The sequence below is a fragment of the Tursiops truncatus genome, chromosome 12 (assembly GCF_011762595.2).
Source record: "Tursiops truncatus isolate mTurTru1 chromosome 12, mTurTru1.mat.Y, whole genome shotgun sequence".
NCBI lineage: Eukaryota > Metazoa > Chordata > Mammalia > Artiodactyla > Delphinidae > Tursiops > Tursiops truncatus.
The window spans coordinates 39,469,086-39,496,641 of NC_047045.1; the positions used below are offsets into that span (position 1 = coordinate 39,469,086).

Here is a 27,556-nt window from a genome sequence, read left to right on the forward strand (position 1 = left end):
CCAGAAGGTTCTCTCTCACACCAGTTAGGACATGTACAAAGTAACAGGAGACAAGCAAAAGTGATGAAGAAGGAAGAAAACGTTCAAAACCTCACTTTCAGCTGGGGAGAAATTCCTTGAAGAACCCTATAGGTGCTTGCCTCTAGGCCAGTGCAGAGGACAGCCCACCAAGCCCCCAAGGCCACTCTGCAGACATTTGCTGAGCCCCTGAGGATACACAGCCCTGCCCTCCAGCAGTTCCCCTGTGGGCAGGGGAGCTTGGCACCCAGGAGACTTCCCAGAAGCAGGTTGTTCTCTCTGTGTCATGGGGACTTGAGAGTAGGCAGAAATTCCCACTTGAGCAAGTCAACATCTTGCCTTCAAGTCTTGGCTTCCATTGGTTAATAGAGGGATGTAAAGTGAAGCAGTGGGGATTCGCGCGCATGGGAAAGCCAGGGCTAGAGGAGAGATCGACTCTCCCTATCTCCTTAAATAAATAAAAAGACGGAAAGCAGTAAGGGAGGGAGGGAGAAAGAGATAGAGCCAAAAATGGCACCCACGAGGAACAGATAGTGCCAATGACTGCACAACGACGTGAATGTGATTAATGCCGCTGAATTGTGCACATAAAAATGGTTAAAATGCCAAATTTTATGTTATATGTATATACTTACCACAGTTAAAGATAAATAGTGTAATATACCTCAAACCATTGAACTGTACATTTTAAATGTGTGAATGGTATGGTATCTGAATTTATATCTCAATAAAGCTGTTTTTCAAAAATTTGTTATCCATGAGCTGTGTGTGTGTGTGTGCACTTGCACATGAGCACAGACACAGGACAGCAGGAGAGATTGCCAATTTCTGAGTTAATCTACTTCGGGTGGAGACGTCAGAGTGAGGACTAGACAAAGGTAGGGAGGAGAAATGTAACACGTCTGCTCCCTGTTTACAGATGCCCTGGAGGAAGGGAGAAAGATGTAAAGTACATGGATGCTAAAACAATATCATAAGAGTACAGGCTTCAAATAGTTTTATAAGAGGGAGGATTCTCTGCTCTCTATGTGCTTTGTTTTCAAAGTCGGAGGCGTGGCCAGCTCTGCCTGTAGAGGCTGGTGTGACTGGTATGAAGGTGTGGCAATTAAAGATCAAGCGAAGCTCCCATTTTCCCATGAAGCATCTGATTGTGCTTAGGAATGCAGCGCATCTCTTTTGATTATGCCTTGGAGCCAATGTCCCTCTTCCTGGAGGCACAGCTTCAAGGTCAAGGGGGCGTGGTAGAGGTGATGCTGGGTCTGGGTCAAAGACTGCCTCCCTTCCTGGGAGACTTTGAGTGGCTGGTGGGTCGTCGCCTGGGCTTCTTTGGCCGTAAAATGCTGCTGCTGATACCTCCCATGTCTTCTGCCTGGAGTAGTGTGAGAAGTGAAATCCAAACAACATGGAAAGTGAGCCTTCAGTAAACTGTGAATCACCGCCCTGTGGAAGTTGTTCTGGGCGCACATAATAGAAAACCTAATAAGTGAGCGGAAAAAAAGAAGGCGCTGAGTTGAGAGGATACTGGGAAATCTCTCAGAAACCACGGGCAGGGAGTGAGGGTCTGAGAGCTGGGAAAACACGCAGCTCACTCCCTTTGGCTCCTCTGCACATTCACATGTCCTCATTTTCCTCCCTCTCTGCAGATCGTCTTCTTTTGTTCTGGCTTGCAGGCCAAATATGGTCACCCCGTGGCACCTGCGATTGCACACCCTCCATTCAAGCCATGAGCCCAGACTTTTCTCCCAGGTCCTCATTCACATCGGTTCAGCCTGGGCTGGGGGTGCACTCCTTGTCCGACGAGCCGTGAGTGTGGGCAGGGGTCACACCTTTGTCCATCCCTGTTGGCATGAACTGGGCAGGTAGCAGGAGAGGTGTCTTCTGCAAACACGATGGCAACATCTAGTGGCCTGAGTACAGCAGTCAACGGAAGAGTGAGATATGATTTTAAGAACCTCCTCTCATAGTGTCGCTGTCTCTGCTGTTTTCTGTGAGTCCTGTCCTGTGAGCTCTGTGGAGCCTGGCCCTGGCTGGGCACTGAGGCCAAGCAAAGTGAACCAAGGTGAGGCTGGAGGCCTGTCAGTGAGTGGGGCTGGGCCTGTGGGGTGCCTCGGGGACCTTGAAGCCACCCTGCAGCTCCTCTGAAATGGGACCAGGCTGTTATGCTTGTGCCCAGGGGTCCGTGTTGCATTTCTCACGAAATATTTTACAAATGAGTGTGGGTACAGGTCATAGAAACCCATTTTAAGCTATAGCTTCAGCAAAAAAAGGAGATTATTCTGGGGCTGCCTTTCTGGATCCCTCTGTCCTTTCCCTCCTGCTCCCCTTTGAGCCCTTCTTCTGTTTCCCGGTTGTCCACTCAGAGACAGACATGGTGAGTCCTGCATTGATCTCCTCCCATGAAAGGACAGTGGGGAAGATGCTGAACTAAGGGCTGCTGACTTTTTTTCCTTCTTTTTCTTTCATTGCCTGTGGTCTGCAATTACCCGTTCCCCTCTTGGCCTTCAGAGCTGTGAGAGGGTGAGCAGGTGTCGAGAGCAACTCCGTTCTTTTTGAGTCAATCTCATTACGTGGAAAAGGTCCAACTCTCTCTGGGGAGCTGGCAGCTCCTCCAAGGCCAGACCACTCGGCAAGGCTCCCAAGAGCAGTGCTAGCCTGTTTGGCGTCATGAGGAGCTGGGCCAGGCCTGCTCGCCTCGCCTCCATGAGCAGGTTGCTTCTCAAACAGATGTACAGATAATTGGATGCCTTGGACAGACTGCAGTGGTGTAAGGTAGCCACCTTACCAGGCTTGCAGGAAAGAAAAAAGAACGACTCTCAGCTGAGGACACTTCTGCCCCTCAGGTCTGTGCCGTCCTTCCATCTCTCTTCCATCCTTCTCTGCTGTTGGACACAGAGAAGCCAGTGACTTACTTCTGGCCTTAGGCCTGCTCCATGTGCCATAGAAGATGCTGGCGGTGGGAAGGGCAAGGGAGAGAGGGAGGGGAGGTATAAAGAAGAGCAGGCCTCTTCGTTGCCCAGAATCTAAGTGGGCGAACACATTGAAGGTCCCTGCAGGACTTGAGCCTTAAGGATTAACTCTTAAGAAGCTACCAAGGTAAACAAGTACATGATTACATTCACGGCTAGTTATTTGGTAATAATAACTGGCATCTGTTCCCAGCACGGTTCTAATCAGCTTACATTTGTCAGTTCGTTTAATCTTCACAGTCCTACAAGGTAGACACTTAGATTAGCTCCATTTTACAAATGAGAAACTCGAGGCACAGACTGGTAAATACTGTGCCCAATTTCATAGGGCGAACAATGGTAGAACCAGGATTTGACCCCAGATAGCTCACCTCCAGAGTCACTCCTTCAACTGCTTCCCGCGTTATCAGCCTCTCATGGTACAAATTAAACACGGAGGACAGGGTGGAATCAGTCTTTGCTCTTGTGTGCTGTGATAATATAAAAGATGCTACTAGGGAGAAGAAATATTTTTAAAGTCTAACCATTGGAAAAGCAAGTGTTAGCAACAGAAAGTTTCATGACCCATTCAAACCTCAGCGGTTAGTTTCCGATTCTGCTAACTTCCCACAAGAGTAAAACTGGCTGTTCTCACTGCTGTTAACAGAGAGGAGCTGTGACCTTAATGTGCAGGGGGAGGGAGGGCCAGTCATTATTTAAGCAATGTGATCTGATGGGAAGGCGGTGCTGGAAAGTGAACAAAGGTGGGAATTATTGCACTGCAGCTCTCCCTGACGTTTATTGTGATTTTAAAATCTGTGAGCATATGGTAACTGCTGGAAGCATGGAATAGCAGTTGGAAACCATAGACTTAAGGAACAAACAAGCTACTCTTTTTTTCTTTTTTGAAAGGGAACATGCTATTTTTTAAAATTGAAGTATAGCTGATTTACAATATTATATTAGTTTCAGGTGTAGAACATAGTGGTTCAATATTTTTATCGATTATATACTCCATTTAAAGTTATCAGAAAATATTGGCTATATTCCCTGTGCTGTACAATATATCCTTGTAGCTTATTTATTTTATATGTAGTAGTACCTCTTAATCCCCTACCCCTATCTGGCTCCTCCCCACTTCCCTCTCCACACTGGTAACCACTAGTTTGTTCTCTAATATGTGAGTCTGTTTTTTATATTTTATTTTTTATCATTTTATTTTTTAGATTCTACATGCAAGTCATAACATACAGTATTTGTCTTTCTCTTGTACTACTCCTTCACTTTACGTCACCTTTTCCCACAACCCATTTTTGCTCCCAAATCTGAAGAAGACCCAAGAGGAAAGTCCAGAACAAGATATCTCCTCTTCTTCAATCCATCCCCCACACATCATGTAAAAGAGTTTTTCCTCTCCTGTAACAGAAGTTAGCATTTTGGTTCTTGGCTATGGTATTTCTATGTGCTGTGCCCTTTCCTGGTTTCGGTTGGATCTTAAATTCCACCTCTTTGTTTTATAGGGCTGGATGGAGAGCTGGAAATGTGGGGATGACATTTTGTTTGAGATCCATGTGGCCCTTGGGAATTCAGGCCAAGGGCTACTTCTCTTGCCAGTTGAGGGAGCCCCACTGTGTGGCTAGGCAAAACCCACCCCCTCCCCTACCTGGTTATCCAACAAACTCTGAATCTTTCCCCTCTTCTCTGACTCCTTTGGGTGCCTCCTGGTGGTGATGTCCATCCCCCTCTCTGAGCCTGGTGCCGACTCCACTTAGCCCCTGTCTTAGTCTGTTCAAGCTGCTGTAACAAAAATACCATAGACTGGGTGGCTTATAAACAACAGAAGTTTATTTCTCACAGTTCTGGAGGCTGGGAAGTCCAAGGTCAAGATGTCAGAAGATTTGGTGTCTGGTGAGGGCCTGCTTCCTGGTTCATAGACGGCTGTGTCTTCTTTTTAAAATTATTTATTTATTTATTTATTTATGGCTGCGTTGGGTCCTCGTTGCTGCACGTGGTCTTTCTTTAGTTGCGATGAGCAGGGGCTACTCTTTGTTGTGGTCAGCGGGCTTCTCATTGTGGTGGCTTCTCTTGTTGCAGAGCATGGGCTCTAGGTGTGCGGGCTTCAGTAGTTGTGGGATGCAGGCTTCAGTAGTTGTGGCTCGCGGGCTCTAGAGCACAGGCTCAGTAGTTGTGACGTGTGGGCTTAGTTGCTCTGTGGCATGTGGGATCTTCCCGGACCAGGGATCAAACCTGTGTCCCCTGCATTGTCAGGAAGATTCTTAACCATTGCGCCACCAGGGAAGCCCCGGCTGTGTCTTCTTGCTGTGTCCTCACGTGGCAGAAGGGCTGAGGGAGCTGCCTGGGGTCTTTGTTATGAGGGCACAAATCCCATTCATGAGGGCTGTACCCTCATGACCTAGTCACCTCCCAGAGGCCCACCTTCTAATACCATCACTTTGGGGGGATAGGTTTCAACATTTGAATTTTGGTGGGGGGCGGGGAGACAAATATTCAGTCTCTAGCAGCCTCTCTCACTATCTAGTTTACATGTTGTGTCTCTTCTAAATGATAAGATTCTGGAGGGTCTGAATCATGTTTTCTTTCTTTTTTTCTTTTTAATCATATCTGTTTTTTAAGATCTTCAGATAATGCCATATGACTCCCTAAAGTTTCTAGAATCTACACAAAAAAATTGACCAAGCTTCTAACTAGTCAAAGCAATGAAGAAAATACAATTAGATACAAGAATCACAGAGTTCACAAAATAAAAACAAAGCAGTGATTATAAGTAACTATGCAATAAATTTGACAATCTGGATAAAATGGATAAATTTCTTTCTTTTTTTAATGCAGCTTACCAAAACTGACACAAGAAGAAATAGAAACCCTGGAGTCTTTATCTATTAAAAAGAAATGATTTTGTAATTAATCAGAGGCTTAAAAGCATTAAATTCTATACACATTCATATGAAATTTCAGCAAGTTAGAAACAGAAGGAACCTTATCCAACTTGATAAAAGTGGAGATCAAATGACAGAACTGCCCATGAGGGACTTAGACTTGGGTCACAGGCAGAGTTGCCCTGTAGCTAGTAGTGTGGAACAAGTTAGGGACCGTTTTCTCTGACTCTGGCACCTTGTGAAGTGGGAGTTTGGGCATCTAGAGACAGCATAGCCATGACATTCTTATGTCCACTGGCAGGGCTAAGGCTCTGCCATGCAGTTTCCCAGACAATGGGCATGAATGAAATGGGCATCTGGGCAGGACAGGGAAAGCTGTGTTAGGTGCCTCCAGAGGAGTGAAGTCAGGATAGCAGAAGGGGTTATGACTGGAAGGGATATGCATGGGGCTTCTGGGGCACTGGGAATAATCTCTTTCATGATCTGGGTGCTGGTTAAAGAGATGTGTTCAGTTTATAAAAATCAATTCAGCTATCCCCTTTTAATATGCACACTTTTCTCTCTGTGTATTACACTGCAATAAAAAAGATTTTAAAATAATTTAAAATGCTTTTAGCCTCTATGTGTCCAGCACCAGGAGTTACAAAGATCCCAGTGCCTTGGCCTTTTCCCTTGAAGTTCAAGGGACTCAGAGTCTAGGGACTCCTGAGCCAAGGGGCTCAAGAAAGCTCCTGTAGAGAGGCCACGGTAACACAGCGTGAGAAGCACTGCTTCAGTGTGGCTGCAAGGGGACTGGGAGAGTCAGAGAAAGGGGCCCGAACGCTGCCATGGAGGGTCGTGAAAAGTGAGTTTTAAGCTGAGGCTTGGAGGATGGGTAGGAGCCTTTTCCGTAGGCCAATGTGCAGATGTTGGGAAGGGGAGGAGGAGAGATGGTGGGAGGGAGGACATTCCAGGTCCATGAGAAGAGAAGATAAAAAACTGCCAATCTCCAGTCCCATCAAATACACAGTCACAGTAGAATAAATAATGTCCCTCAAAGCAAAATATGCAGCCTATTAATATAGGCTTATGACAGCTATTGGACACATAAGACTTACTGAGAACAGGGGTGTGAACCATGTTTTCTTTTTTTTTTCTTTCTTTTTTTTTTGCGGTACGCGGGCCTGTCACTGTTGTGGCCTCTCCCATTGCGGAGCACAGACTCCGGATATGCAGGCTCAGCGGCCATGGCTCATGGGCCCAGCCGCTCCGCGGCATGTGGGATCTTCCCCGACTGGGGCACGAACCCGTGTCCCCTGCATTGGCAGGCGGACTCTCAACCACTGCGCCACCAGGGAAGCCCCACATGTTTTCTTTATTCACTGCCTGCCTCACTCCATCAGCAAGCAGTGCTGTCACCCACCGTGTCCACATACATTCATCTGTTTTAGGCTTAATGTTGAGCACACTGCCTTTGATCAAGAAATGAATCCACCACTTTTCAGAGGTTTTCCTGTTTTCTGAATCCCCTTCTTCTTCCCTAACCAAGTTGCTTTGGGAACTAGGGAACTAGCTGCCCCTCCTCTCATAGTGAGAGAGGTCTGGAAGTCAGTTTCATGGGTAAACTGAGGCTCCCCCAGGTGCTTGCCCTTTCACGTAACAAGCTGTCCCAGAAAAACCAGTTTGGACAGCAACTTCTTGTCTAAACACATCTCTAGAAAGCCCCATACAGAGAACACTAGTTTCCTATGTGATATCCATTCTCTCCTTCTCTCTTAGAAACAGACCCACAATGTTATTCCAGATGGCATGTATTCAGTAAAAAGACTGTGATTCTCTGCCTCTCTTGTAGAAGATGAAAGCAGAAATTGTTGGATGGAACTTCTGGGAAATACTTTTTTGCCATTCCATCCTACCTGCCTCCTGTCATTTGAAATGTGGATGTGATGGCTGGAGCTGCAACAGCCATATTGAGGTCACAAAGAAAAGACTAAAAGAATCACAAAGACGCAGTACTAATTTTTTTGATTCTTAAGCCACTGAACCAATGCCAGTAATTATCCACACCTGCATTTCACATAAAAAAATAGACCATTGTGTTCAAGTCACTGTAGTCAGTTCTGTTACTAGCAACTGAAAGCAATTCCTAATTGATACACTGAATTAGAGAGAGGGTAGCTCAATGAATACTCAAAGGCCTTAGTTACAGGGAGCTGAACTCTTATGAAGCCACAGTTCTCAGAAATTCTTCCTTTGCTGACGAGCCCTAGTGCCAATCTTCTCTGAGTTAAGTGAGATCTTTGTGGTATTCCCAAATTTAACTTCTTCAGTGAAAATGAAACATGAAAGCCACCGGGCTCCCTCCCTAGATAAGCAGCTTTAGGAAAGCAAGTCATCATCTCCCTTTGACGTGTGGTCACCTGGTAAAAGCATTGCTGATACCATGCCTGTGAGCTACATGTTGAAGTTCTCCAACATCTGGCAGCTGAGCTGCTACTGGCTTTTTTAAGCACGAGTAAAACCAAGCATTCAAATGTTCCCAATTTAGCCCCTTAAGCATTACGTTGGGTGCCTCTACCTTGGCCCACAGCTGCCAGCAATTCAAAGCTCTTTCTTATACAGACATTTTCAGTTTTTTTAGTTTGTGCATTCTCCTCATTCCCAGTGGTGGTAAAGTCACACTGGAGGAATTTTTATAGAGGCAGTCACTGTTGTGTCTTACTAGCCATAGGTTTCCCTGGAGCTGGGGTGGTTAGAAGAGATCAGGAAAACCTGCCACGAAGCTGGAAGCCCCGTGTCCTCTTAACCCCTTGTAAAGAGCCGATTCCTCACTGTAGCGAGGCCCTCATCTCAAGCAGCCAGTTTTAAGTCATAGTGGTGTCATCGGGGTGGTGGTAGGAATAGCAAACCCCACTTTCTTTCTCCTTCACACCTGGGCAGGGTGAGAAGCTGGGTCGGTGGAAGGCACAACTGTGGAACAGATGGACTCCATCCTCAAGGGCCAACCATCGCATCTTGTGGACCCCTTCATCCGCTGATGGTACTGCCCAGGACCTGAGGGTTCTTAGACCACCCTTTCTCCGGTCGTGCTCCAGGTTAGTGCCACCTTCTGCAAGAAATGTGTGGAATCAGAGAATATCAGCACTAGAAGGTGCTTCAGAGACTGCCTCACCCCACTTTCTAATTTGACATATGGGTAAAATGAAGTCCATAGCAGAGAGATGACTTGTCTCGAGTCCCATTACTAATTAGTGGCCTAGCTTTAGGTCTTGACCTTAGGCCAGTATGTTTGTCCCAGTAACAGATTTCTTATCTAGTGTTCACTGTGTACGGGGTGCTGGTGTAAGATATATATGGGGTGTGTGTGTGTGTGAGTACAATCTTTCCCATTTTATGCATGAGGAATATAAGGTATGGAGAGGTTAAGTAACTTGCCCAAAGTCACAGCTAGTAAGTGACAGAGGCAGGATTTGAACTCAGGCAGTCTGGCTCTTCTCTTGAGCACTGCACTACCCTGACATACTAGTGCCCAGCCTTTATTCACTTCCGGTCCAGGGGAGGGATCTCTAATAAATTCCTTGGCCAGAGGATTCCTGGCTTGATATCTTACCCCTGGAGGAACGTTTCCCAAAACATGATAGCAAGTGGTACTAAACCAATGAACCAAAACTAAAACAAAACAAAAATAAATTCCATGGTCAAATAAATTTGCAATGTTGTATTAAAACAAGTTAAACAGAATTGTTTTTACCACAGAACTTCTCACGGCCTTTAATATGCTAATGGACATTGTGAATTCTCTAAGAGAGTCTAAAAGCATTTCCTAAACATTTTGGACCATAGAACAGTTTTTCATGCAATGATGTCATCACACAACCATGTGGCTTCTGGAAAACTTGATTGAGTAAAAAAGGCAAATTGTGACTTCTTATTATTACGAAAATAGTTTTGACCTGAAGAATCCTCTAAAATGGAAAATAGTTTTGACTCAAAGATACCCCCCAGGGTTCCCTGGAATACACTTTGAGAACTGATGTCCTAGAAAATAATATATTAAAAATAAGACTTGAAGCACATGATCATGGGCTAATTATCAACTTACCCTTGTAAAGGACAAGGAGAAAAGCAAATGAAAGAAGATAGGTGTGTTTTAAGAATCGGTCTCTCATTCTACTAACTCCTTATTTTCCCTTTTTCTTTCTTATCTTCTCTTCCCTCTCTTCTTTCCATTTAAAAAGTCCTTGTTGCTCCATAAAGGATTTAAAGTAGCTTACTCTTCCAGTGAGTCAACATTCTTGTTGACAGAGACGTATTTAAGAATAAGTAAAGTGTTATTTTAGCGGGGCTCCTGACCCTTCACCCAATTCTCCTCGACTTGCACCCTAGAGGTCAACCTGAAATTTCTATCATTAGCGTTTTGTTTATCTGGGTAAAGCCATGTCTTTCTAGAAAGAGGCCTGAGTTCAGATACAATTTGGATGTGGCGGGAGGTGTGACACGTTGGGCTACAGCGCCTGAGCCTTTGCACAAGTGGCTCAGATTAGGAAGCTCGTCCTGGATGAGAATCCTGAGGGACTGGGACTCAGGATGGGGAAGTACTGCAGCGGCTACCTGCATGAGACGCTAGAAAGCGAGGTGCCCCAATGAGAAGTAGCTGCTCTTTCCTTTTTAGGGAGATATCCAAAGGTGCACTTTATTCATTTAACAATTTTACCGGGGGTCTGCCCTTGATCTGAGGTCACTGTGCATTTATACTAGACCAGAGGTCTTTGAACCTGACCTCAACCTTCAGGACAAAGCCAGTGCAGCATTCGGAGAAACCCAGGCCAGGTGGGAAAAATGAAATATATGTCCGACTGGGTGGCACAGGGTCCTCCTTTGTAACACTGGCCAGTGCAATGTAATGTCCTTTGCTTACAAAGCAGTTACCCTGCGGGAGAATGCTCCCTTCCCCACAATCTGGGACCAGATGGAGAATCACCAGCTGGAGGGACAGTAAGTGTCCTCTCCCTCTTGAGAAGAGCACCACATCCCACGCTTCTTTGTCTTTTCCATCCTCTCGGTTTTGGGGCTCCTGCCAGGTGATGCTAACACTGAATCACCAGCTCTTATACTTGCCACTGCCGTGTACCATATGGTGCACCGGAGCCCCAGGTGTGTGCCGGGAGAGTCCTTAGCTGTTTGCTTGGAGCGGGCTTGCACGGTTGGTGTGCTTCTCATCAAGGCAAACCCATCCAACTAAGCATTTTATAAACAACAAAACAAGTTTTATTAGGAGTTTCCCACATACATTAGTAACACATACTCCTTTTAGAAAATACAGATGAGAAAACGGAAAAGTTGTCCATAATCCTATCACCCAGAGATAAGGACAGCCAGCTTTAGATGAGAATCCGTCCTTCCCTCCTTTTCTCTCTCTATCTCTCGCTTCCTAGGCAGCTACCGACACCTGTGGAAGGTCCCAAGTGAGGTCCATATGTGGCCAGAAGAGTGGCCACTATTCCACCCTCCCCTCCTTCCACTGATTTGCAGCAATGGTCTACACAGCAGAAGGGGCCAGATTTTGTGTGTGAATTCTCAGGCTTAGAGGGTAAATGGAGAGGACGGCATGGAGTTGGGCCCCTTTCTGCCTCAGGGATGGATGGATCTGATGGGGGGCAAGAAGGGGAGGAGGAGAGGAGCCCACTCCACAGCTCTGGGTAGAGTTCAGTGTGTCCCACACAGTGAGGATTCTGAGAACTGCAGCTCTGCTCAGGCAAGTGACGGGAGGGAGGATGTCCATTCTCCATCATGTATTGAAGCTGTTATTTTTTCTCTTGGGACACCCCTGTTATGGAGTGGGGTCCTCAGGCAGGAATACCACCCTCTCGGCCAAGTATCTGCCACTTTTAACTCCTGGTTCCTGCACTCACCATTGATGCTGCTTAGACTTCCTAATTTGAAGTCTATATTTAGTTTTTTCTGCACTAGAACACGCACAGCAGTTAAACATGAAATCCAAGATGTCATAAACCAGCAGCCTACTACTATTCCATATAAAATGTGTGGGGAGACATCACAAGCATTCAGGGGCTGTGATGAATCACCTCAGGTTCTCAGCATCTCAGCATCTCGCTTAATTCTTCAAATTAAGCAGGGAAAGAGCTGGGGAACATTGGGCTCTTCTGAGGCCAGCACCGGCCAGCTAGAGCGAATCCTCTCTGCTGGCTCAGCTTCTCCACCAGCAGCCCCTACTGGCTCACCTGTTTATTCTGCAAGTAGCATTAGGAGACTCATGGGGAAATTTTTGCTTGGGGGCCCAGGATTTATATTTCAGAACTTCTTCCCCTCATTAGAGCACCGGATTCTGTAAGGAGAGTTTGAAAACAATAGCTCTCAGTGCTCTTCCAATAATACTCTTGATAATAATCCTTGGTAATTTCAATATCCTCAAATGCAGTCTTTCTCTTTTTTTTTTGCGTTACGTGGGGCTCTCACTGTTGTGGCCTCTCCCGTTGTGGAGCACAGGCTCCAGACGCACAGGCTCAGCGGCCATGGCTCACGGGCCCAGCCGCTCCACGGCATGTGGGATCTTCCCGGACTGGGGCACGAATCTGCATCCCCTGCATCAGCAGGCGGACTCTCAACCACTGCGCCACCAGGGAAGCCCCCACATGCAGTCTTTCTAATACTTAGACTCCCAGTTCCTCAACTTCCTTTCCTCCCAGTGATGGAAGGAATTCCTTTATGGAATCTTTTTTTTTCCTATCTCACATGGAATAGTGCTTTTATTTATTTATTTTTAAAAATTTTATTGGAGTATAGTTGATTTACAATGTTGTATCAGTTTCAGGTGTACAGCATAGTGATTCAGTTATACATATACATATATCCATTCTTTTTCATATTCTTTTCCCATGTAGGTTATTACAGAATATTGAGTAGAGTTCCTTGTGCTATACAGTAGGTCCTTGTTAGTTATCTATTTTATATATAGTAGTATGTGTATTTTAATCCCAAGCTCCTAATTTATCCTTCCCCCCAACATTTACCTTTTGGTAACCGTAAGTTTGTTTTTGAAATCTGTGAGTCTGTTTCTGTTCTGTAAATAAGTTCATTTATATGGTTTTTTAAAAATTAGATTCCACATATGAGTGATTTCATATGATATTTGTCTGACTTACTTCACTTAGGTGAAGGAAGGTCCACCCATGTTGCTGCAAATAGCATTATTTCATTCTTTTTTATGGCTGAATAATATTCCATTGTATATGTGTACCACATTTTCTTTATCCATTCCTCTGTCAATGAACATTTAGGTTGCTTCCATGACTTGGCTATTGTAAATAGTGCTGCAATGAACATTGGGGTACGTGTATCTTTTTGAATTATGTTTTTCTTCGGATATACACCCAGGAGTGGGATTGCTAGATCATATGGTAGTTCTATTTTCAGTTTTTTAAGGAACCTCCATACTGTTCTCCATAGTGGCTGTACCAATTTACATTCCCACCAACAGTGCAAAAGGGTTCCCTTTTCTCCACACCCTCTCCAGCATTTGTTGTTTGTAGACTTTTTGATGTTGGCCATTCTGACTGGTGTGAGGTAGTATCTCACTGTAGTTTTGATTTGCATTTCTCTAATAATTAGTGATTTGTATTTCTCTGACAGTGATGTTGAGCATCATTTCATGTGCCTTTTGGTCATCTGTGTGTCTTCTTTGGAGAAATGTCTATTTAGATCTTCTACCCATTTTTTGATTGGGTTGTTTGGGTTTCTTTTCCATATTGAGCTGCATGTGCTGTTTGTATATTTTGGAGATTAATCCCTTATCGGTCACTTTGTTGACAAATATTTTCTCCCATTCTGTGGGTTGTCTTTTTGTCTTGTTTATGGTCTCCTTTGCTGTGCAAAAGCTTTTAAGTTTAATTAGGTCCCATTTGTTTATTTTTGTTTTTATTTCCATTTCTCTAGGAGGTGGATCCGAAAAGATATTGCTGCAATTTATGTCAAAGAGTGTTCTGCCTATGTTCTCCTCTGAGTTTTATAGTGTCTGGCCTTACATTTAGGTCTTTGATCCATTTTTAGTTTATTTTTGTGTATGGTGTTAGGGAGTGTTCTATTTTCATTCTTTTACATGTAGCTTGTCCAGTTTTCCCAGAACCACTTATTGAAGAGGCTGTCTTTTCCCCATTGTATGATCTTGCCTCCTTTGTCGTAGCTTAATTGACCATAGGTGCGTGGGTTTATTTCTGGGCTTTCTATCCTGTTCCGTCGATCCTTTATGGTATCTTGGCCACTCACACCCATAGCCATGCTCTTGACCTTGCCATTACTAACAACTTTGCTCCCTTCATAATCTCAATTTCAAATGTCCCACTCTCCCATCACAATTTCTCCTTCCAGCTCAGTCTTCTATTCTCTATTCTCTCTATTGAATGATTCTTCAACCTCACTGAGATCTGCAACTGATGGATCTACTACCGTTTCGCTGTTCCTCACCACCCCATCATCACCCATGAGCCCTCACTGCCCTCCTTACCCACTTAGATTATGTGGTGCCTCATTATCACCCTGCCCATTAATATACAATTGATTCCCTTCGACCCCTCCTTTCATTGTCCCTTCTTGGCAAGACCATGACCCTGGCTGAATCTCCCTCTGCCCACTGTGTCAGCACCTGCACGGCCAGGCGTGGCTACCTGGTCTTACTTTAAGTCCATCACCACACCTGCAGGTGGGTCCTTGGTGCTTGCTTGGCACTCCTACTTCATTTCCCTACACTATTATTCTCCCACTCTTGAAGACACTGATTTCACATTTTTCTCCTCCCTCCTCAAACCCTCAGTCATCTTCCCCCATCCTCACTCTTCTTCCCCCATCCTCACTCTCAGCTGATGGCCTTGCTTCCTGGTTCAGTGGGATAATAGAACAATGAGCTGACAAGTTCCACGTTCCCACCACCACACCCAGTCGCCCACCCTCATCAGAGCCTATCCACTCTGCCTTCCCTCCTAGTACCGGGATGAATTTCCCAAGAGTCGATCAGCAGTGGTCCTCAGTCCTGACTGGCAGCATCAGCATCACCTGGGAGCCTGTGAGAAGTACCAATTCTCCAGCCCCACTCCAGACCTGCTGAATCAGAATTTCTGGGGTGGGGGCCGGGAACTGTCTCTCTAAGTGATTCTTAGGCACAGTGAAGTTTAAGAAGCGCTGAGCTAGATCCCTTTCTCTCTCACCTGCTCAGGGGTTATGCCTCCAGGGGTGCTCCCCTCTCTCTTTTGCATCGTCGCACTTTTTCCTCTTTTGGATCATCGTCCATTCCATCCTATAAACAAGCTGGAGACAAAACACACAACCTCTCTTGATCCCAAATCCCACTTTAGCTACCACGCCATTTCTCTACTTGCCTCTTTCTCTTGAAATCCCCTCAATCAGTTTTTTGCTCCTACCATCCCCCAAAATGAACTTGTTAAGGCCATTTTGGCAGAAATTGGCTAGATGGTCACCCAACTCTTCCCTCTTTCTGGCGACACGACTAAATGACATTTCCCAATTCCTTTGCATGTAAATGAGCCCCGGTGACTAGTTCTTGGCATGGGAGCATGGACCTTCAGGCTGAGGCATTTGAGCAAGGGTGTGCTTCGATATAGATTGTCCCTTCCCTTTCCAAGGTAACCATGGAGGCCACACACTGAAGATGGACAGAGGCTGGGTACCTGAATCACCACATGGAAGGCCATCCACCAAGCACTGACTGGACTGTGACAGACGTGAGAGATAAGCATTTTCTTACCAAGTCACTGATTGAGGGTTATTTGTCACAGAAGTAAGCCTGTGTAATAAAATTACCAGTGGCCACCAAATTTCTAAATCCAATAGTGAATTCTTTGTTATTATCATGTGACCAAAGAGCAGCATTTGGCAACGTTGAACAATGGTTCCTTCTTGCGAAATTTTTTTCATATATTCTTGAGGGCTCTTTTTTTCATTTTTTAAAAAAATTCTTAACTCACTATAATATCCTTTGCTAATTCTTCTTCATGTTAACTGCCTCCCAGCCCTCAGTCCTTGGATCTCTTGTCTGTTAGTACTCATTCCTCCGTTAATATCATCCTCGCACTTGGCTTTATGCACCTTCTCTACAATAATGATTCCCACGTTTATATCTCTAGCCTGGACCCAAGGCTTGCTTATCCAACTGCCTACAAGGCATCTCCACTTGGTATCCACCAGACACCTCCAACATAACATGTCCCAAACCAGACTCCTGATGCCTTTAGTCCTGCTTCACGCGTCATCTTCCCCTTCTTAATAAAAATGTTAGCTCCATCCTCCCACTTGCTTAAGTCAAAATAATGGACTAATCCTTGATTCTGTCTCTCATTTCCCACATCCCATTATTATCAATTCCTATAGATCTTACCTTAAAAATATCCCGGGGCTCATCTCACCCTTGCATGGGTGCTGTCAGGGTTCAAGGCACTGCTGCCCTCTCTTGCTTACACTCTTGCACTATCCTCCTAATACTCTCCCTGCGCACATTCTGTCCTGTCTCCACGCTGTTCTCAATAGAATATCCAGGATGATCTTTAGACACCAAAATCAGATTACGTCACTTTTCTGTTCCAGTCTTGCCCCACCCCTAGTGTTTTCCCAGATCGCTCAGAATTAAAACCAAAGTCCTTAAAATGGCTCTCAGGCCCTCCATGAGTGGCTCCCCATCGCCTCTCTGACTTCATCTCTTCTGACTCTCTCCTTGGCTGGCTCTGCGCCTGTAACACTATCTTCTTTGCTGTTTCAAGCATATTCTTGCCCGGAATACACTCGCCCAGTTAGTCATAGCCCACTCTTGCACTTCCTCCAAACCCCTGGTCAAATTCACCTTCACAGTGTGGCCTTCCTTGATAGAAACTCATGCCCACCCACCCCTGCACCCCCTGTGCCTCTTAGCACTTATCACCACCTGGCACACTAGACATTTTCTTATTTGTTTGTTTATTGTTTGCCAATTCTCACCAGAATGTAAGGAGAGCAGACTTTGTCTTCTTCATTCTGTGTCCCCAGAACATAGAACAATGTTAGGTGCACAGTAGGTGCTCAATAAATATTTGTAGAATGAATGAAAGAATGAACAGCTAAGCGAGCCAGCTGCAGCCTCATTGGCCCAGGAGAAGAAGCAAATCTCGCCAGTTGAGTTGTGCATGTGCACTTTATTTCTGGTGAATCAGAGTCCTTTCTTGCTCTCCCAGTGAATTTTGTCCCAAGGATCTTGTCTTCAAAGCCTCTTGTGTACCCTGTTTTGGACTGTCTTGGGAGACCTGTCTCTTCCTCATAGAACTGGCCTTGTAGACACCTGGTGGCATCGTTATGTGACTCTCCAGCACAGGCCTTTGCTCGTGAGGCTCCAGGGCTCCGTTTGACACTGCAGGGAGGCGTGATTCCCCCACCTGCTCTCCTACCAGGCACACTCTGAGGTCTGACCAGGAGAGCAATGGACAGCACTGGGTTCTACTTTTGAAAAACTGTAGGCAAGTAATCACGGAAACTTCAGAGGAGAGGAGGGAGGTTTGAAGGTCCTTTCAGTCACAGGATTCTCGAGGAGAGATGACAAGACTGGGCAGGCTGCTGGAAGGTGCTGCTTCCTGGTCCTCCCCAGTCTCTGATGCTGTCTCTGGGCAAGGTTGTTGGAACCAGAAAACACACGGCTTTGTTGACAAAAAGCCTGTTTATTCCTAGTACACTGGACACTTTGTTCAGGAATAGTTCATCCATTTGAAAATATTGCCCTTGTAATGGTGCCAAGGTCGTTGCCTGCTGGGGTTATCAGCAGAGTACGGGCCAACTCTGCCTGGGGTATTTTAATAGGTGTATCGCTTCCCTGCCAAAGTGACTAAAGAACATTGCATAGTTAATTTGTATTCAGTCCTCTCCCTGCATGCATTCTTAATATTCAGTTTTTATTGGGACTTTAAGAGAAAAAAAGAGAAAGAAATGAATAAATAGGTTAGGATACAATGAACTGCTGTAAAAAGGAATTTTAAGTGGTTCTGACTCATTTTGGAGTTCTCTGTACCCATTTGATAATAACAATATACTTTGCAAAGCATTGGATGGTTTTCAAAAATTTTTTATACTCATTCTCTCCTTTGATGCTCAGATTTACTCTGAAAGGAAGGGTGATGTGTCCTCTATTTTAGGTGAGAAGACTGAGGCTCAGGGAAATTAAATGGCTTGTGTCAAACAAGGTCAAAGAATTAAACATGATGGAATGAGCATTAGGATCCAGGTCTCTTAGCGCCTAGGTCAGAGCATGTCCATGCCATGGTGGTGAGCTGGGTGGTATAGGCAAGTCTCTGGAGGGGAAGGATCTAGCTGGGTTTGGTCAGAGACCCTTGAAGTCCAGAAGTGAATGCAAATGGAGAGCTGCTTTGTCGGTAGCTATGGCCTTCTGTGTCAGCCAACACAAAATAATAAACACAGTTTCTCATCCTGGAAACAGTGTGGAGACCCTACCTGCTGAGTGGCTGATGAGCATGTAGCAGGTGTAGCAGGGCCTGGGGGAGGCAAGCATCCCACGCAGCAGCCCAATGGCACTGTGGGAAAATCTCCACCCTGGGCTTCAGGAGACTGGAGTTCCAGTGCCAGCTCCACAGGGCATAGGTCTACTGTGTGATCTTGAGCAAACCCTGTGTAAGATAGTTTCGATCACCTAGGCTCACCCCCTGGTAGAGACAGCTAGCTTCCATCGCAGTGTAGCCATGGCTGGCGTAAAGAAATACATAGCTGGCCCACCAAGTTTGTGAATGCTACGAAGCTGGAATGTGTAGCTAATAATGACAAGTGACAGATCAGTTTTCTAGAAGATCTTGAGACTGGCTGGAACATCGGGATGGAACCTCTAAGGTAAATGGCCACAGTTGTACTCGGGTTTAACAACAATTGCATCAGGGGCAGCATTTGTTATCGATTCACATCTCTTCTACTCTTAGAAAGGATTTGGGCAAGCAAAATGCACATGTTTGGACTGGAGAAGATTTATAAATTTTAGTTGACTGGAGGCTCAATGTAACTGGGGCTGACAAAGACGTTAGTGCAACCATGGGCTCTACTGACAAAGGTATAGAGCCTAGAAGGGCTCACCTTGAGCTTGCACGCACAGCCAAGTGAACACTGGGCTCCATAACAACGCTCTGTAAGAGGATCAAACAAACTGGAGCCAGGGTAAGCGGTGGGGAAATCGTGGTCTATGTCAGGGGCTATATGACCTGCAAAGAAGAGTACTCATTGGGGTGACATGATGGTGGTCGTCACGTAATTAAATGGTCAGGAGGACGAGGAGGTACATAATCTACGTGGAAAGCTGCAGGGCTGGAACGAGGCTGGTGAATGGAAACTGGAGGAATGCAGAGTTGAGATGTAAAAATGGGGCCAGGAGGCCTTGAAAGGCAGTGGTTCTGGCCCATCAGATGTGCAGCAGCTTCACCTCCTGATGGGGGTTCCTGCCCCGTGTGGGGCTGGAGCTAGGGGATCTCTTGACCGACACCAGTGATCTAAGAAAGGAGAGAATGCATGTGATACAAACTCTAAATGGTCTGTGAAGGTGAGGTCACTCTGCTTGAGGAGCTGGGGAGACTGTCCAGGCCTTCCTTCATCAACACGCGCTTTCCACTGTCTCAGGCAAGGGATAGAAGTGTGTCTACACTCACTCTTCACTAGTCTAGAGTGGGTCTCTAGGCCCTGCCCCTCCCTCTGAATAGGTCTGGAGACAAGGATGTTGCTTTGCCAAGACTTCTGAGTGTGTTTTATTTCCGTCTCACAACTGAGGACACGGAAGTAGCAAAGACTTCAGGGTCGGGGAGAAATCCAGAGGCAGCTCCTGAAGGGGCCCATCCTTGAGCGGGAGTCTGTTCTTAGCACATCTAGTGAGCCGGACGCTCTGTGAGTCTGGCTTTACTGGGGTATCTTTATTTATGGGATCTGTAGAATTAAGGTTGAGGTTTTTCTCTTTTCTTTTTCTTTTTAGAAGTTTCTGGGTTACCTGATAGGTCAGCTGAACTAATCTGGAGAAAAGAAATTTGTCTTTCAAACAGAAATGTATCCTTCAAACAATCTGCGAAGGCTGTTAGGCTTGAGAAGCTCTTAGGCTTGAGAACAGGTGAGAATGATGCCCAAAGCTTCAGGCATGAAACCAGATAGGCTTCTGACTAAGGAACCTTCCTGACATGGGTATTTGCATTTTGGCAGGAAAATACCTGTGGCACACACACCTCTGCTGTTTGTTCCTTATAACCCACAGTTGGGTTTCATCTGGACTCCCTCCCGGGGCCCACCCAAGCCGCCTCACTCTAAGAATCACAACTGCCCCTGACCAAGCACAGGGGACGCTCTTAGCCAAGTTTCTATCAAAAAGCCCTGCCCAATCCTGGACCTGGGGGAACCCATCTACAAATTGGGCTGGATTAAGCAAAGACTGTCTCCTGGAAAATGTTGTTAGTCCTGGTCAGTCAGGTGGTCAGTGGCTGGCTGGAGCTGGGCATGAGGCAGAGCCAGGGTTGAAGCAGCCATTTCCTGCCATGTGCTTTCAATCAAACAAAAACTTCGCATTCAGTTATCGTAGCTGAGAGGGAGCCTGATGTGACTGTGGGTGCCTGGTGTCTCCCTCCTTCCCCTCAACAACTGTGATCTCCCTGGGATGTGACTGCTAAGAGTGAGTTTGTTTTCACAGATTCCACCACAACAAGAACCAGGATGCTCTTAGAATTTATTAGACTCTTTGGCATTAAAAGTAGTGAGTGGTTTTAAGTGCAAAGTGATGGTCATGAGCAGGGTTTATAATCGTGACTTGTATAGTATTTGAGACATGCTGTTCTCTCAGTCTTTTTGAAAAGAGGTATAAGTAGGCCATGGGCTATGCTAATGAGTATTTTCACCGGGCTCCCAAAAGCTTCCTTTTAGATTTTGTTAATGATAGACATGCTTGTAGAGTTGATGCTTATTATTTTGAATCAAGGCATAATGCTTTATTCTTGTCATTACTTTTGCAAAACACTAAAACTCACTCTGAAATTAAAGGTTTTTCATAATTTTTAAGACAATGGTTTATCAACAAGGAATTGCATTTGGCTGTGAGGGCCAGAGACCCGAAAAATGGAGACATAACCAATTAGAGGCTTTTATTTCTCATGTTAAATAGAAGTCTTAGGGCAGCGTCCAGGGCTTGATATGATGGCTTCACAATGCCGTGAGGGGCCCAGATTCCTTCCATCTGCCATCTTTAGCATGTGGTTTCCATCCTTGTGGTCATCAGGTGGCTGCTGGAGCTCCAGCCATCAGGTCCACATTGTAAGTGGAAAAGGGAAAAAAAAGTCTAAGAGCAAAATGTACATACCAGTTGGTTGGGTCCCACCCAAGAGCTTCTACTTATGTCTCATTGGCTAGATTTAGTTCCATGGTCATCTGGCAAGGGAGGCTGGAACACGAAAATATTGAGTCAGGCATATTGATACCTCAGACAAAAGTAGAGTTCCATTAGTAAGGAAGAAGTCAGGAGAGTGTGTAATGGTCTGTGCTCTACAGAAAGGAAAATTTCTCTAATTTCTCTAAGACATATTCTATTGGCTTAACATTTTATAGTCAAAACCTATTAGAATTTCATATGAATTTTTCATTAAAAAACCACATCATGTACAATCTCTGATAGGATTTCCATAGCTGACCTACCATCACTTCAAACTAAAGCCACTCACTGAACTCTTAATCATCCCACCCAAACGTCTCTGTGTCTGCCAGTTCCCCAGACCCAAAACCATAGTTTACTCTCTTGTACTCTTTATCCTTCACATTCAGCCAGTCACAAGTTTTAGTCTCCAGGCTATCTCTTAAGTCTTTCTGTTGCTTTCCACCCGCACCATCGGGTCGGCTGAGCATCCCTGCAGTCAGGCACTGTGCTAAGCTCTGCATGTGCAATGATCATTAAAGCGTTTGGTCTTGCGCTTCCCTGGTGGCGCAGTGGTTGAGAGTCTGCCTGCCGATGCAGGGGACACGGGTTCATGCCCCGGTATGGGAAGATCCCACATGCCGCGGAGCGGCTAGGCCCGTGAGCCATGGCCGCTGAGTCTGTGCGTCCGGAGCCTGTGCTCCGCAACGGGAGAGGCCACAACAGTGAGAGGCCCGCGTACCGCGAAAAAACAAAAAAAAACAAACCAAAACAAAACAAAAAAAAGCATTCGGTCTTATGACTTCGGCCCTGCTTTCTTGTCCAGACCTGCCACTCCTTGCTGCGCACACAACACTTGCTCAGACGCTGTCTTCTTCCTCCTGCAGTGTGCAGTCAAAATCTGTTTCTCAGAGGCCTCTGCAGCCTTGTACTTCACAGTACCCCTTTTGACTTTGCTGGATTAGCTGGCCATGTGGAGGGAGGGTGGATTCTAGAAAGATCCCTGTTAGCCATTTCCTGGCACTGTGACCTTGGGCAAAAATCCCTGGCTTCAAGTGGTGTATGGGCAACAGTGGTGTATAACAGGGAACACTTGAGTGTTCCCTGTTGAACCAGGAACAGTAAGAAAATCTGAAAGAACCTTCTGTCTTAAGAAGGTACTTGACCCCCTTTGGATCAATTCAAAGAGGCTTCAATGACTCTTAAGAGGATTAGGCCAGAGGACTTCAGTGAAACTGTTGTGCTTTTGTTCCCTAGGTGGAAGCCCTTCACAAGTGATGCACACAAACAATACTTGGGGTGGGACAAGAGCTTTATAATCATCTGTCTGGGGCCCATAATGCAATTCAGCATCTCTTAAGAGCTTCAGAGTCTATAAACATTTTCAAAATATTTCATTTGGGCTTCCCTGGTGGCGCAGTGGTTGAGAGTCTGCCTGCCGATGCAGGGGACACGGGTTCATGCCCCGGTCTGGGAAGATCCCACATGCCGCAGAGCGGCTAGGCCTGTGAGCCATGGCCGCTGAGTCTGTGCGTCCGGAGCCTGTGCTCCGCAATGGGAGAGGCCACAACAGTGAGAGGCCCGCGTACCGAAAAAAAAAAAAAAAAAAAAAAAAAAAAATTTCATTTAACCTTCACAATCATTGAAATGCTTGGGGGAAAAAACCCACATTTTAAGATTTCTCTTGCAGAAGCATCACCAGCAATCTCAACAGCCATTTAAAAGGATGCAGTCTCCAGACCTGTCACCCTCTTACTCTCGCTCATTTTCGAGCTATTGCCTGGAAAGAGGTGAAGTGGATATCATTAGCTCCATCTGCAGTTGTGGAAATTGAGAGAGTAGTGAAGTGACTTTTTCAGAATCATAGTAGTAAATGGTAGAATTGGGAAGCTAAGTTTGATCATCTGGCTCTTGTCCTGTTGAAGTGATAAGGAGAGAAAAGGAAAAAGGTGACAATGAAGGAATAGAAACCATCTCATCCTCCTTCTACTCCTACCCCAACTCTTGCTAAGACTTCAGAGTAAAAGGAAGAAGAAAATACATGAGGAGGGTCATGCCAGGGATGGAAGAGCGGAGTGTGTGTTATGGAGAGGATGGGTGTAAAGCAGGTGGCAGTGTGAAGAGAGTGGGGTCATAGTCCCAGAAGCAGGATCATGGAAATGACCTTGCAAGACCAGAGCAGGAAGACAATGATCTTCCAAGTACCTTCAGGCAATGTGCATTTAACAACTGGATTTGGCCTGTGGAATTTGTCCTTTTAGTTGTCCAGCATCTGTTCACTTTTCTCCTGTTAATCACATCCTAACTTCCTACTTGGGAACTACCACTAACCCTGTTCTCGATCTATAGATCTCTGAAGGAACTGAATCTACCCCTAGCCCAGGAATCAAGAACCTGACCTGGGCCTAAGCTAATCATTCTATCAAATTTCCTTAGGCAAAGTGATCGGTTTAGGAATGAGCAGTGGTAAAGTTAGAGCCAATGATATTTTCCCAGATATTCTGGGACAAAGACTCACTTTCTACTGGGTGTGGACCTGGAAGTGTGTAGTTCTGGGAGTTGCTGACAGCCGTCTGATGGGCATGAACCTGTTTCAGAATGGCTTCAACATTCAACAAGAAGTGAGCAGAGAGATGGAGATAAAATTGGACCCTGATAAACTTCCTTTGAAATCTTGTATAAAATGATCTTCCTGAAGTTTTCAGTTATGTGAGCCAATTGTTTTTTGTTGTTGTTAAACCCAGTTTGGGTCATGTCTTCTCTCAACTGCAGTCAACTGGACCCAGTTTCATAAAATAATACTTTACATAAACTATCAGCAGAGTCAAGGTTTGTCATATAAATTTCTTCTAATGGAACTTCTTTTTTCATAGAATTGGGAAGGTTTGCAAAGTGTTTCTGCTTCTTGCTCCAGGGAATGGCAGATATCAGACTATCCTTCTGTCAAGAACAACCATAAATCTGTGCTTAAAACACTGCTGTCTGACAGCATGGAGAAACATCAAGGCAGCCAGGATTGGAGGCGATTATCTCTGAGAGAATGAAATACAATTCCAATCAAAAGCCCAGATTTTTGTGGAAATTGACAAGCTAATTTTAAAATTTATACGAAAAGGCAAAAGGCCAAGAATAGCAAAACTACCTTGAAGAAGAAAAATCATTTTTTAGCACCATCAAATATGAAGACTTATTATAAAGCTACAGTAATTAAAACAGAATGTCTCAAATGTAGACAAATAGACCAAAGGAACAAAGTAAAGATTCCAGACCCAGAAATACACAGTCATTTTATTTTCAACAAAAGTGCCATTGCAATGCAGTGGGAGAAAGATGATCTTTTCAATAAACAATATCCTAGGTCAGTTGGGTATACATCTAAGAAAAACTTGACACCTACCTCACACTATACACAAAAATCAATCTCAGCTGGATCACAGAGCTAAATGTAAAGGATAAATAGTAAACTTCTGGAAGATAATCTAGAATATCTTCATGGGCTTGGCGTAGGCACTTATTTCTTAATTAGTGTGTTCTCTGGCCTATTTATCTTAAAGGAAAATACTGAAAAGTATTGAAAAAATTCAATTCAAAATATTGAAAAATCAACCACTTGACTGTATTGGACTTCATTAAAAGTAAAACTTTCACTTATTAAAAGAAACTATTAAATAAATGGAAATACAAGCCATGGAGCGGAAGAAGATATTTTCTATGTATATAGTTGACAATAGACTTGTATCTAGACTATATGAAGACTTCCTATATGTCCATAAGAAGACCATAGATAGCTCATTTTTTTAAAAAGGAACCAAAGATTTAAACTGCCCTTCACGAAAGAGAGTAATCAAAATGGTGAACAGACATAGAAAAAGATGTTCAGCATCATTAGTATCAGGGAAATTAAGTGAAAATGTAATACAAGTTAAAACCACAGCACTCCACATATAAATACTAGAATGACTAAATTTTAAATAATTGACAAAAACAGGTGTTGAAGATTTGGAGGATCTAAAATGCTCAGACACTACTAGTGGGGGCGCGGGGAGAAAAGGATACAAGTTTGGAAAACTGTCTGGTGGTGTCTACCGAAGCTGAAGATGCCCTATGATCAGCAGTTCCACTTCTGGGTATATATTCAACAGAAAGATATCTACAAGCGTGTTCATCTCAACACTATTTGTAATAAGCAAAAATTGGACACCAGATCTGGGGTGTCCACCCACTCTGGGGTGTAGTAGACTGTGATAGATCATACCAGTCATGGCTGAACTCCTTCTCGCTGGCTGTCTTCTACTGTGGAGGCTAACAAATTCTAAGTATTCACTTTCTCCACTTCCCTGGCAGTTGGAATGGCCATGTGACATAGCCGTGCCCAATGAGAGATCAACAGAAGTCTACTGTGGAGTTATTGGTGTAGTGTTTGCTTTCCCCTCTTTTCTTTCTTCCTTGAACATAGATGTGATGTCAGGAGCCATCTTTACACCATGAGGCCACACATTTGGAGTAAAGTACTAACCTGTAGCGATGATAGAATGAAAGATAGATGGATCCTGGGTCTCTGACCTCATCGCTGAGAAGCTAAACCAACATCAGGAACCACTTACCTTCTCATGGCTTGTGTAAGATAACCCCCAACTTGTTTAACTTGCTGTCAGTGAGGATTCTGTTATGTGCAGCTGATGGATACAGTTATAACTGATCATGTGGCCGATGATGGCAGGTAGTCAGGGAAGTCTTCCCTGAGAGTTAATGTCTAAGCTGAGGTGTGCAGGATGAACAGGTGTAAGCTGGGGGAGTGGTCGTGGCAGAGAGAAGGTACTCCAAACAGGGGAGAAGCACAAGAAGAGGTGAAAGAGGACGTGACAGTTGTAGAGAATTACAAAAATTTAGTTTGGCTAAGGCATTGAGTGAGAATTGGGAAAAGCTGAAGTTTGAGCAATAGGCCAAGGTCAACCTTTAAGGATGATTGTCAGCCCCATTAAAGAAGTTGGACTCTATCCTAAACTTCAGTGGGGAACCACTAAATACTTATTAAAGAGAGTGATATGATAAGATTTCTATTTTAGAAAGATTCTCCTGGAGTGTGGTGAGTGGCTCAGAGAGAGCAAGTATATAGGCAGAGAGAGCAGTTAGAAATCTATTTCAGTGATACAGTTGAGAGATGATAGTACTTACTAGGTGCCAGATGTCATTTTAAATGCTATACCTCTATGATAGCAAATGGGATAGGAACAATTGTATTACTTTGAGAGCCATTAAGGAGATAAAATATGGAGTATTTGATGATTTGATAAGGAGTGATGGAGAAAGAGAATTCATAATAAGTTTATGTTTGTGGCTTGGTTATGAATGGATGGTGACACCCTTCACTGGGTTAAGGTATGTGGTACGGAAGCATGTTTTGGTAGAAGGGGTAAAATAATTAGGATTTGGACACACTGATTTTGAACTGCTGTTGGGACCTTTTATTGGAGATGCAGGTCTGAGGATGAGGAGAGAAGTCAAAGCAGATATAGATTTGGGAGCTACCAGATGGATGGGACATGCATATTATGTCCCATCTTCTCACATTCTTCTGGCGCCACTGCCTCTTGGACCCTCAACCACTTGTTCTGCTCCAAATGGGGCCATCACCGGTTGAGTGAAGCTACTTGCATTCAGGCAGTTATGCCAGACCCTCCTCCTTGGCTGCCACCTCACAGTGGCAACATATTGTAGATTCTGGCTCCTCCCACCACTTCCAGACTTGGATGAAATGGCTTACCATAGGTCATGTGTCCTGGCATTTCAAACGAAGTATTGAATATAGGAAACAAAGCGATAATAATGGATGAGAGGTTGGTGTGGGTACAGCAAAGGTAACAGTCATGGGATCAGAGAGAGAGAAACGCTGCATCCTTTTAGAGTAAATTTTAGCAGAGGATATACAATCCTTATGTCAAGAAAGAAAGAAGCCATGGGAGATTTGAGGAAAAGGCTAATACAAGTGAAGCCAGGGAGGCTCTGGCTGGAGTGTGGCCCAGTGCATGGAAAATTAAACAGGAAGCAAGTTATATTCTTCTTATGACTCTGGGCTTTCTCTTGTGTAACTTCATTCAAATTTTTGTCCATTGCTGGTTTTCAAGGCTACTGTTGAGCTGGGGAAAGGGAATGGGACTAAGCAAAGTCAAAATGGCACAAAGATCACTGCTCTTATCAATATTCAAACATTTTTCTTAAATTAATGTTCATAAGGTTAAAAAAATTTTGTCCTTGTGATTTGTAGATATTTTGGGAAATGGAATAATCTTATATTTGCT

At 44.7% G+C, this 27,556-nt stretch overlaps 1 protein-coding gene across 2 annotated transcripts in view; it reads left to right on the top strand.

The window, feature by feature from the left end:
- ARMC2 (armadillo repeat containing 2) overlaps positions 1 to 27,556 on the top strand; it is a 282,422-nt gene that overhangs the window by 61,584 nt on the left and 193,282 nt on the right. For both annotated transcript variants that reach the window (XM_073789488.1, XM_073789487.1), the window contains exon 2: positions 8,780 to 8,934. The gene's annotated coding sequence lies outside the window, so the exon portion shown is untranslated. The remainder of the gene's footprint in view (positions 1 to 8,779; positions 8,935 to 27,556) is intronic.